This window comes from Hemicordylus capensis, chromosome 2 (assembly GCF_027244095.1).
Source record: "Hemicordylus capensis ecotype Gifberg chromosome 2, rHemCap1.1.pri, whole genome shotgun sequence".
Taxonomy (NCBI): domain Eukaryota; kingdom Metazoa; phylum Chordata; class Lepidosauria; order Squamata; family Cordylidae; genus Hemicordylus; species Hemicordylus capensis.
Window position 1 is genome coordinate 285922340 of NC_069658.1, and position 12594 is coordinate 285934933.

General features: G+C 43.5%; 1 long non-coding RNA gene across 4 annotated transcripts in view; it reads left to right on the forward strand.

The window, feature by feature from the left end:
* The window catches only part of LOC128342051 (uncharacterized), a 33355-nt gene that overhangs the window by 4258 nt on the left and 16503 nt on the right, over positions 1-12594 (forward strand). For 3 of the 4 annotated variants that reach the window (XR_008314740.1, XR_008314739.1, XR_008314741.1), the window contains exon 3: positions 3550-3709. This is a non-coding gene — a long non-coding RNA (uncharacterized LOC128342051). The remainder of the gene's footprint in view (positions 1-3549; positions 3710-12594) is intronic. The other variant, XR_008314742.1, reaches the window with a different exon arrangement.

Here is a 12594-nt window from a genome sequence, read left to right on the forward strand (position 1 = left end):
AGGGGTGGATTAAGCCTTTTGAAGACAGCAAGGGAGAGCTCCTTCCATCTTCCCTCCCCCCTCCCAAATGACTGCACGCCCCATCTGCAGTCTGTTATGGGCCTTTCTCCATGTGCAGAGAAAGGCCCATAACAAATTGCAGACTGCAAACTATAGACAGCAGACTGCATAACAGACTGCAGACGGCAGTCATTTGGGAGGGAGGAGGGGAGATGGAAGTAGCTCTCGCGGCCATCTCTGTCTTCCTGGCGATGACATGCACAGTGGCGCACAGCACACGGCTGAAAAAGGGGGGGACTTTCCCCTTGCCCCCAGAGAGGGGTTGCAAAATTTGAGTATCGACAATATTTGCTGCTGCTCAAATTTTACTGCCGTAGGCAAGTGCCTACTCTGCCTCTGCTTAAATCCACCACTGCCTCCCACACCTAGCCAACATATGAAGAGCTCGCTGACTGGGAGTATGAGGTACATCTCCTTGCTCATTCCTTCCCAGCTGGAAAACCAAAGGCTAGCTGGTCCTGTCTTTTTCTCCCTCCCTCTGAGTGACAGAGAGCAAGAAAAAAAGCTCCTAGCCAGCAACAAAGTGCCAGCTGGGAACAAGCGAGAGGGGCTCTGCAACCCTTTCCAGGTGCTGGCCACATACTCTGTGTCTGACATTGACACATGGGACATGGCTGGTATGCTTGCATGCACAGCTATGGGGATGGGAGCAACTAGCAGGAGCCTGTCCCCAAGCTGCTGGTGAGCTCCCTACACCCCTGATGTCATGGATGTTTGCTGTTTGAAAAATAAAAAGTGTGAATTGCCACAGCTAATTGACAGCATCAGCACATGAGACCAAGTACTATAGGTGTAAAGGAGAAGAAAAATGGGGTGAGATGAAGCAGTAGCCTTGTTACTGCACCCAAGCATCAGCACAACAAATGCATTTGATTGAAAGAGTATTGTTTCAAAAGGTGTTCCTTTTGAACAGAATTTCAAAGTTCGAGAATATTTGTGACAATCTTAGTTATTTTTCTACTGGAGCCTACATCCTAGATTAATACAAATAGTTCTTAGGCACAGCCAAATCATGGCAAAGTACTCAATCAGAAAGCGCTGGACAGAAATGACCATATTCACCAATTTGGGAAAAGGGAGGGCTAGTCCTGGTCTCTATTCAACCAACTCCTGTGATATCAACTTAGCAAAATGGTTATTCAGCACTGAGATATTTGGTTACTAATTCCTAGAATAGATCATGTAATTTCTCAAATATTAGCTGACATTTAATTATTGGTTACTGACTCAGAATAGTTCATATAACGTTATATTGGCTGACATCCTGACTAATGCAGTCAATTAGAATGCATGCAACAGCTGCTTGCCTTCTTCTGAACCATCTGTGTTAAGCTATGGAGGAGACAATTTTTCTGATCTCTCCTTTACCCGGAAGCACACTGTTGTTATCAGACAAGCTTTGTCTCGGGGTAGCACAGAAAAGCACCCCTCTATGCACTTGGGATTGTGGGATCACAGTTTCCATTTTTGATGCTTCAGTTTATGGGACCATGAGCTTTTCACCTGCCTATATTTGGCAAGACTAAGCTGGTCACTCAGCATGAGCAAAGCGTGGGGCAACACACCCTAAGGTCAGAATATCAAAGACAGGATGGCACAACCCCACCCCGTTCTTTTAAAAGAGAAGGCATTGAGCAAAGCAAGCAGACCTTAATTCAAAAGGTAAAGCAATCAATGAAGGTATCCTCCGTTCCATGAGAGTTAACAGTAAAGTATTCTTTGAGAGTTGCACAGAGAAGTGGTGCATTTCCTAACCCATCTTTGTATAAACAATCTAGCTGGCTAGGACGCAAGGAGATGTGCATATCAAAATTGGAAGCATCTAATCTATCCACCTAAAGGCATCCTGTACTTGGATGGGCAGCCCAGCAATTCTTTATCCAGGTGCATTTACATAGCTTCCTCTTGCTTTTGCCAGGCAAGATCCTCTCAACCAAATTATACTTTCAAGCATTTTCCACAGCTTAGCCAGACCTTAGCCAAGCAGATACCTCTACAGTTAGGACTTTAAACTAAATTATCACCAGCTAACTTCTTGCTTAGAATCTATACATATCTAAGGTGTGCCTGTGGCTAATCTCATGCATGGCAGCTCACGCAAGAGTTCGTGAGCAGAAGCACCATGGTGACTGGGCAGTGGGGTTTCCATATGCAGATAGTGGAGAGGAGCCTGTGATGGTTAATATCAGTTTGAATGCAACTGTTACTGGTTGGAAGATGTTTTTGATTGTAGAGGAGAGGAATCTATATATATTAAAAATGATAGTGGGCAGGGAAGAGAGGGGTCGTGAGGGAGGAAAGAGCCCCTTCAGGAGAAGGAGGCTGCCATTGTGTGAATTAGATGAGGAAACAAGATGAACAAGATCTGTAAACTGAGGAATGGAGGGGGGAGAAAAACAGGGGAAGAGTGAGTGGAGGAGAGAGAAAGAGAGAGAAGAAAGAAGGAAGGAAGGGCAAGGGATGGGCCTGAGCCTGTCAGCAACCTGAAGGGAATGAGTAACTATGGCAGCAGCCGCAGCAGCAAGGAATGGCCCAGTCAACCACTGCTGCTGTTTGCGGCTACCGAAGGTGGTGGGAGGCAAGGGACGGGCCTGGGCCTGTCAGCTGCCTGAAGGGAATGAGCGACCATGGCGGTGGCGGCAGTGAGGAAGGGCCCAGTCAACTGCCACTGCTGCTGCTCCTGGGGAGGAGCAGGAGTGAGGCTCAGGTGAGGCTGGGAGGTCTCTGGGGATAGGGGGCTGCAGCTTGGCCAAAAGGTGCCACAATGCTGCAGCCGCAACCAAGAGTGGTGAGGGGGATGGAAGCAACAGGATGGAGGCGGAGGAGTGGGAGTGTGGCTCAGTTGAGGGTGGAAAGATCTCTGAGGTGAGAGGGGCTGTGGCAGGAGGTGAGGGGAGCAATCAAGTAATAGATGCAGATGCTCTGTGCGGGTTAAGCTAGTATTAATTAACTACACTCTTGCCTTCCTGATCCCCATTTACCCTAAATAAAACTACTGTTTTGCATTTCTGCCTCCTCATCATTTCCAAAATGCAAAACTTGCTCAAATTGATACTGAAGCCAAACTGCTCCCTCTAGCAAGCTGATTCCTGTCCAAACCCAAAGCATAATCGAGGTGTCTAGCCAGCATCTCTGGAGCAGTTCTGGTAACACTGTGTAACACAGAGACATGTCTCTGAGGGCTGCATGGTCTTCAGGGAAATAACTGTGCATTGCACAGAGTGTTTCAGGGGGGAGGGGAAATCCCCCTCTGTGCTCAACAATGTGAACTTCAGAAGAAGGCAAGGAGCACTGCACACATGCTCTTTTTGGACTTGTATGTGTTAGGATGTTGGCCACATTATATTAATCATATTAGAGAACTACTACATAAAATGCAGAGACACAATGTTAATATGCACATTTTTCAGAAGACAGATGCAATGCCTTGTAACAAAGTCCTTGCACTCGTGTAATGCTCTAGCTTCTCTGCTTTACAACTCCCTTCAGTTTGTTTAACAAAAAGTTGCAAGGAAAGCCTTGGATGCCTTGCACAGCTTTGCAGTGATTGAAGGGAAGAAGGAATCAGTCTGCCTGGTGGGACTTGGAGACTCAACATGCAAAATCTGCCTTGACACCCGAGGTAGGCCACAAGACTCTCATAGTTGAGGTTAGTTAGCTTCTTTACTATCTTTGATTTAAAGTGTGGTGTTGTAACTTCTCTCTCTCTCTCTCTTTCCTACTCTTTTTCAAGCCCTTTCTAAAACAAACCACCTTTTGATCTTGTAACTGCTGGTCTGTATTAAGCGTGTCTAATTCTAAAACTGCCAACAGCCTAGCTGTTTGGGGCATGTTGGTATAAAAAGCGGCGAGCTCTGGGCCTAGCCAACCTACCCTGTCAAGAGGGGCATTACATGCCTGAAGAATCTCATAGTCTTCATGCAGTTTGTTTGTTTGTTTGTTTGTTTGTTTGTTTATTTATAATTAATTATTGTTAGGGAGACATTGCAATTGGCTAACAAACTAAAGAATACAGCAACACAAAGATGATATTAAGAAAATGGCCACATTAATATGCCCTACTTTTTTGACCGTAAATAGATTGACATTCTCCTACACTGCAAAAAGGCCTCAAAAACGTAGCTCTCATAATCATGTTGCTGTTTAGGGAATGCCTATTGGAAAACAAGACAAATGGATTGTAGTGGGTACAGTACTGGTTTTCTCACTGGCAGTCACCAAGAGCAGATGAGATAGCAAGTATCTGGAGAGTCTGAGCAACTTTATAAAATGAGCAATATTTCTCAGAAATGTGACATCAGCCTCACCAGCTGCTGTGCAGTGATTGTCTAGCTTTTACCTGATAATAAATTTAAAACTCATGTTTTAATGTTTACTTTATAATAAACCAAAACCTGCCTTGTCCAGTATCCTGTGCTTAAATCAAAACAAATCAAACATTATTTTGGTCTCACTCTGACCAGCAAAGAATCCTGGACTCAGAGGACATTTTAGATGATAAAAATATTTGCAAAACATGCCCTTCTCATTTGATACAAGCTGCCATTTGTACTGGAAGAACAATACAGTAATACATTGAATTGAATCTGATCTGATATGTTGATCTATGCACAGCACTAGTGAATACCTTCCTCTCCTATGCGGAGTTATCCACTATGGCTAATTCTTCTAATTTCTGTCTTAAATGTATGGTTTAGACCAGGGATTCTCAGCGTTGGGTCCCCAGATGTTACTGGACTTCAACTCCCATAATCCCAAACCAAAGGCCACTGGAGTTGGGGATTCTGGGAGCTGAAGTCCAATAACATCTGGGGACCCAACGTTGAGAATCCCTGAGTTAGACCATTAGTCCATCCAGTTCAGCAAAGTCAAAACTGACTGACAGTAGCTCTTTAGGGTTCCAGACAAGTATCTTATGCAACTTTACCTCAAGATGCCAGAGGTTGCATCTCAGACCTTCTGTATGCAATGTATGTATGAGCTCGAACACCGCTCTGACATTGAGCTAATGTTCTGTCCCACAGTGAATAGGAACCATGAGCCTTTGAACCCCTAGTCTTCTTTAATCTAAATACTACAGCCATGCAACAAATCAGAACAATATTTCTTTCCAATCTGATACAGCCCATATCATACAGTTCTAACATCATATTGTTTCCAATGCAAATTTCTTAATCGCAAGCCGCACGTGAGACAAGATTGGCCAAAGTTTTTCATGTTGTTTCAGCCTTATCCGAGGATTGGGTGGCTTTTCTCCCCTGTCGTTTTGCTTCAAAACTTGTATCTTTTTTTAATCTGGTAATGTTCTGTATTACACTGAGCTGGGGAAGGAGAGGAGTTATCTGATTGTCACCTTTAGCTGGCATTGCTTGAATGTCTTTTCAGACTTGCAACTGCTGAAAGCGTTCTGCAGTCAGTTCATCTATGCCTCTGTTTCCTCCACAGTGCTTTGGAGTAGGGATGTCGAAATAATATATTAGTCTCTGTCTCAGGCTAAACCATGCCCTTTTGCTACTGATTCTTAGGAGCAGCAAAATCCTCACAGAAGCAAAGTATCCAAGTATCCATAACCAAAGTATCTATATAACACTGCCATTATTCAGGAAAGCAGAAATGTGAAAGGGGGGTGCACCTCCCTTTATATACCCTAGTGCACATCAGCCTGCACTTTAATTAATTAATTAATTAATTAAATTTATATACCGCCTGACTCCAAAGGCTCTAGGGGGTTAGGGTTTGGTGGGGGGACTAAGTACTCTCAGATGGTGCTATCAATGCCTTCAATTATCCAAGTAAAACATCTAAGGACAGTAAAATGTGACAAGTTGGGCGGCGGGGGGTGGTGCACATGCTTCTTGGGAATCTGAGCATCTCTACACAAAATGTGGCTGGTATCAAGCCTAAGGTTCCCCATCATCCCTAATAAGAGTCTATTACACACACACACACACACACACACACACACACACACACACACACACACACGTACGTTGGTGTTTTACCATGATTTCCTATGGGCTATTATTTCCTATGGATGATGCATCATCCTGATACGACTTACTGGACTGATTTAATCCAAGCTGCCATTTGTATTGGAAGATCAATACAATAATATCTTTAATCGGATCAGAAAAGGATCAGATCGGATATTTTGATCTATGCACAGCACTAGTGAATAACTCCTTCTCCTGTGCTGAGTTATCCAACATGGCTAATATTTCCACAACAATGTCCTAGTCTACCATACACTTTGCTCAAAACAGGAAATCTCTTTTCATCATGGTAAATTCTCTATTTTTTTAAAAAAAGCTGCTCTTCTTTCACAGTCCCTTGAGATTTGACTGTCTATTCCCATCCATTGCTTGAATGGAATTTTTAAAAACCCAACTGGATACTTTCATCCCTGGAATGGGTTGAATGGCAATTTTTATGCATCCATACTATGTTTCAGAAAGGAAGCATTCGTGCACATTTTTATGCATTTACACCCAACTGAAATAAATGTAGATGTGTACTATTATGCACAATGTTGCCTAATAATGTAATTCAGATATTCCATGAATGGTGGCAATAAATCCAGCGTCATATAGCCAAACCTCAGTTATGTAGCACCTGGTCCTCTATATGAATGCTAATTGTTTTTGGATCATCATCCAACTGATCAGTTTTTCAGCGCCAAATAGCTGATTAACACTGGCATTATTAAGCAGGGAATTATCAAGCAGGATACTATCCATGAAAATCAGATGTTTCTTACACCCATAGGTAACAGCTCATTAGAGCTATCAACATCTTGCAGCCAACGCAAATTGCAAGAATTTCAGAACAGCCAATGAAAACACTTAGTTCAATGATATGTTCATTTATCCAAATCCATATGCCCAAGAAAGACATTAGTTCTAAAATCTGTGAGAAATGCTACCATTCATTTATAGGTAACTGTATATTTACTGTTTGCCTCTTTCAAATTTTGCACTGCTATTGGAGTATTTGGGAAGCACATCATAAACAGTCCTTCACAAAGTAAAATTAGGCATTGATGGGTTTCTTGGATAGTACAGCTGTCAATTCTTCTTCCGCTTTTATAGACTTGATATCTATTCTGTCTTCCTAAGGGGGAAAGGACAAAAATGAGGATGACATAGACTATATTTCTAATCTAAGGACTATTCAAGTTGTAAAGTCCTTTTGGAATAGAAATCCAGCTAGCACCCTGTGATTTCCATGATTTTATTTATTTATTTATTTTTACATTTCTATACCACCTTTCGTTAAAAGAAAACCCCAAGGCGGTTTACAAAAATTAAAACATACAATAAAAAGCAATAAAAACATCAAACAATAAAAACATCAAGCTAAAAACATATTAAAACAGGGATAAAAACAAGACAACAGATAAAAACACACAGAAGCAGCAGTAAAAACGATCATGTAAAAGCCTGGGTAAAAAGCCAAGTTTTAACAAGCTTTCTAAAAGCTGTGATGGAGTCTGAGGAGCGAATGGCCACTGGGAGAGCATTCCAGAGTCTGGGAGCAGCAACAGAGAAGGCCCTGTCCCGAGTGCATGACAGCCGGGCATCCCTCATTGTCGGGACCCGGAGCAGGGCCCCCTCAGATGTCCTCGTCAAGCGGGCAGCAACCCTTGGGAGCAGCCGGTCCCTCAAATACCCTGGGCCCAAACCATTTAGGGCTTTAAAGGTCAAAACCAGCACCTTGAATTGGACCCGGAAACGAACCGGCAGCCAGTGCAGCTCTTTCAAAATGGGGGTGATATGGTCCCAATGGGCAGCTCTGGATACAACCCTCGCTGCCGCGTTTTGCACTAGCTGCAGTTTCTGGATATTCTTCAACGGCAGCCCCACGTAGAGCGCGTTGCAGTAATGCAGCCGCGACGTGACTAAGGCGTGGGTAACTGTGGCCACATCTGCCTTCTCGAGAAAGGGACGCAGCTGGCACACCAGCCGAAGCCGTGCAAAGGCACCCCTGGCCACCGCCTCCACCTGAGCTTCCAAAAGCAGAGCCAGGTCCAGTAGTACCCCCAAGCTGCGTACTTGCTCCTTCAAGGGGAGTGCAACCCCATCCAGAACCGGTAAAATCTCCTCATCCCGATTGGCTCTCCTACTGACCAACAGTACCTCCGTCTTGTCCCGATTCAATTTCAGTTTGTTAGCCCACATCCAACCCATCACGGCCTCCAGCCCCCGATTCAGGACATCCACCACCTCCCTAGGATCAGATGACAAGGAGAGATAGAGCTGAGTGTCATCTGCATATTGCTGACAACTCAGTCCACGTCCCCGGATGACCTCTCCCAGCGGCTTCATGTAAATGTTAAACAGCATGGGGGACAAGACCGATCCCTGCGGGACCACACAGGCCAATGGCCACGGGGCCGAGCAGTAGTCCCCCAGCACCACCTTCTGGACCCTCCCCTCAAGAAAGGACCGGAACCACTGCAACGCAGTGCCTCCGATTCCCATACTCGAGAGGCGGCCCAGAAGGATACCATGGTCGATGGTATCGAATGCCGCCGAGAGGTCCAGCAGAACCAACAGGGACGCACTCCCCCTGTCTAGTTCCCGGCGTAGGTCATCCACTAGAGTGACCAAAGCAGTCTCAGTCCCATACCCGGGGCAGAAGCCAGATTGAAAAGGGTCCAGATAATCCGTATCATCCAAGACCCTCTGCAGTTGGGACGCCACCACACGCTCCATCACCTTGCCCAAAAAGGGAAGGTTAGACACAGGTTAGACACAGGTTAGACATGATCTCATCTGTATGTGAAAATATCTTCTTTATATGAATTGGGTAGAGGTGGAAGGCGGGGAGAAAGAGAACACTCTCTTTCTAGCAAAAGCAGCTCACACCAAAAAAGATGTTGCTTTGGTGAACACCTGACCTTCTTTGAAAAGGAGTTTTAGTAAGATGCTGCTGATCAGTCAGCAGACACACAATTGTATGGTTCAGAACTCACCAACCCCTCACTCCAAAGCCATCAAACAACACCAACTGTTGTTTTTTTTAAAGTATATGTCATATTTCTTCCATCATGTAAGTCAAGACACCATGTATGTGGTTTTGAGGTGATTACCCATTCAGTCACTGTCCAGACCAAGGCCTGCTTAGCTTCAACAAGGTGGCTATATCATGTTCATGTGCCCTTAAGAACATGTCCTGGACACAGAGTTGATTGATTGATTGATTGATTGATTGATTGTCAAATTTGTATCCTGCCCCAAACTTCTGTCTCTGGACAGTTAACAACATAAAACAAGTTAGAACACCAAAGCAACAACCTTAAACCAATTTTAAACCACAGGTAAGTTAAAAAGCTGGGGTGAAAAGGACTTTTTAAAGTTGTGAAAAGGGACTTTAGGGACTTTTAAAAGTTGTCAGAGATGGAGAGGTATTGATCTCAACAGGGAATGCATTCCAGAGTCTCAGGGCAGCAACAGAGAAAGCCTGTACCCATGTGGCTACCAGACGGGCTGGTGGTAGTTGTAGACGGACCTTTCAAGATGATCTCAATGCGCAGTGGGTCTTATAGTGAATAAGATGTTCTCTTAAACACGCAGGGCCTAAGCTATTTAGGGCTTTTTAGATTATAACCAGCACCTTGTATTTTGCCTGGAAACTTATTGGTAGTCAGTGTAGCTTTTTAAATAGATGAGTAATATGGAATCTTCTAAATGACCCGGAGACCAATCTGGCTGCTGCATTCTGAACCAATTGCAGTTTCCAGACTGTGTACAAAGTCAGCCCCACATAGAGTGCATTGTATTAGTCAAGTTTGGAGGTTACCAGCGTATGTACCACTGTTCTAAGGCCATTCTTCTCAAGAAACAGACACAGCTGGCAAATTAGACAAAGCTGATAGAAAGCACCTCTGGCCAGTGCCTCAACCTAGGACACCAGGGAGAGGTGTGGATTTTGAAGCACACCCAGACTGCATACCTGTTTCTTCTGGGTAAGTGTGACCCCCATCCAGAATGGGGAGATCAAAACAGTCTCCCATGTTCTGACCCCACACAATATGTGCTACCAGCTTCCCTTCCACTTAGATGTTGCTCAGTGATAGTAGCCGTTTGCTCCTGCATCACTTCCCTTTCTACCACTTCTTGCTAACCTGCTCAGATGATTAACTAGCCCGAGTGCTGCCACCCACAAATATCCATGCTTTCATTTCTGCCAGTAAGAGGAAGCCTACTGTTGGGATGTCATGTTACCTGGTTGCTTGGGTGGCCCTATCAAGTCCGGAGAAGGGTGTGGCATCTCTCCTCTGAGGCTTCCATTCCCTTCAGTAGGGATCAGAAGGAGCCCAGACTGGTTGGATCCCAGTGGAGTTGAGAGAGCAAGGTAGGGAGAGATGCAGGAAACAGCTTTAGGGAGACAGCTAGGTTGGGGTGACAGGAAACAGGAAGCAAGGTCAGGAAGGGGGTGGGGCTGGAAGTGTCATGGGAAAATGCCTTCCAAGAAGTGGTGATCTGTTGTGAAAGATGTTCCACTAATTACCCCAATTACACAGAAGGGGGGATGTACACTGGTCATTATGTTGAGCAACAGCCATGCATCATGCTCAGTAACAAACCAATCAGTGTTTTGAATGGTTCATGCAGTTGAATGGTTCATGCAGTTCATCCACTAATTCAACAATCTCCAAGATTTTTTTTCCATATTTTTAAACAAGGGAAAACACACACACACACACACACACACACACATACACACACACACCTCTAAATGTAACTTCTAAAGGGATGGAAAACATATCCATAAAGCAGACCTTTTCCTTTAAATGGAGAACAAATAAAAATAATAGTAGAATTTATAACAGCATGGGAAACATCTTGGAAAATCCTACTTTCACAAAAATCGTAGATCATTTTTTGTGGATCCCAAACAAAAGCATCATTTTTCAGCAAGGCAAGAAAGACCCTTGAAATCACTGGGAAGGACTCAAACATTCCTGCTATTCTCTCACTGAGTTGAATTCAAGTGCACCTTTTTTTCATTTAGCAAATGTTAGGGGGTATCATTGATCTATATGGTGAGTGATCTTTCCTTCTACAAATCCAGTATCGGCTAGAGGTTGTCATGTTGTGCCATGGAGATCTCCCCGCCCCAGGAAATTATCTCATTTAATGGCACTGAGTAAATGATATAGAAATAATGAATCATTCATATAAAATGTATAACCTTACCTGTGCTGTGTAAGTTATAATGGAATACCTATGTTTCATCCAGCAAAATGCAACAAGCTAAATGTGATTCTTCCAGTCAAAAGGCACTATCTGGAAGCAAAAGTTTTATTTAACTGGGGGAAAAATGTTTTGGTCTGATGCTTTGGCTGTGAAGCTTTTGCACTCCTGCTGTGAAAATCTCTTTCTCCAGCAATGTACTCTTGCAAACAGAAGCCATATCTTATGACTCCTAATAGCAACATCCTTCAACCCCTACAGCTATTGTCATCAGAGACAACTAAAGACATTCCCTATGGGTCTGTAGATGTACTGTTATTGGTATTCCTGCAGAAGGCTAAGTTTGCATGAAGATATCACTTCCCTGGTGGTTGGTTTCCTGTCTGCTGCTGCCTCAAAAGCTTCACTCACTGGGACAGAATTTTACAATTCTATTCACATCAGTGATTCAAACTTCTCTTTGTACTGAACTGCCCAGCACATTTCTGATTTTACTGTAATCACTGAATCCTAATTTTTCAGATTAATCAACATTTGAATTAACACAAAACAGATAGGTTCAATTCCTTTGACCTCCATATATATAAACCATTTACTGAAAATATCAGAAATGTATTTTCCAATCCATTCTACCTCATGGATAGAGCCTGCAGTGAGCTAAAAGTAAAGCTTTAAATATGGTTATGTTTTCTAACAAAATAATGCCTTTTTTTTGTTGTTTCATCAGTTGATTCTGTCAGTGCTGATGCGATTTTTTTTTTAAAAAAAGGTCATCTTTGACTTGAGGTTATTTGTGGCCTCAGTTTTTAATGCATCTGCCGAAAATGATGCAGCTTGCAAACATGTATATATGACTTCCAGCACCATTTCTTTGGATGGATGCTGATGCATATATGTGTTTCTTTATTGCCTGGTATTCTGCCATTGGTTGGTGTATGATAAGTCAAATTATTGGCATCTTAGAGTTTTTGACAAATGCCTGTAGGAGCTGAGTAATTCAGGCAGATGATGATGATGATGATGATGATGATGATGATTAATTTGATTTCTATACCACCCTTCCAAAAATGGCTCAGGGCATTTTACACAGAGAAATAACAAACAAATAAAATGGAACCCTGTCCCCAAAGGGCTCACAATCTAAAAAGAAACATAAGACAGACACCAGCAACAGTCACTGGAAGTACTGTGCTGGGGGTGGATAGGGCCAGTTACACTCCCCTTGCTAAATAAAGAGAATCACCACATTAAAAGGTGCCTCTTTGCCAAGTTAGCAGGGGTCTTTGCCATGTTAGATGTGTTGTCCTGGCCCAACACTGACATGTCCTAAGAGCTG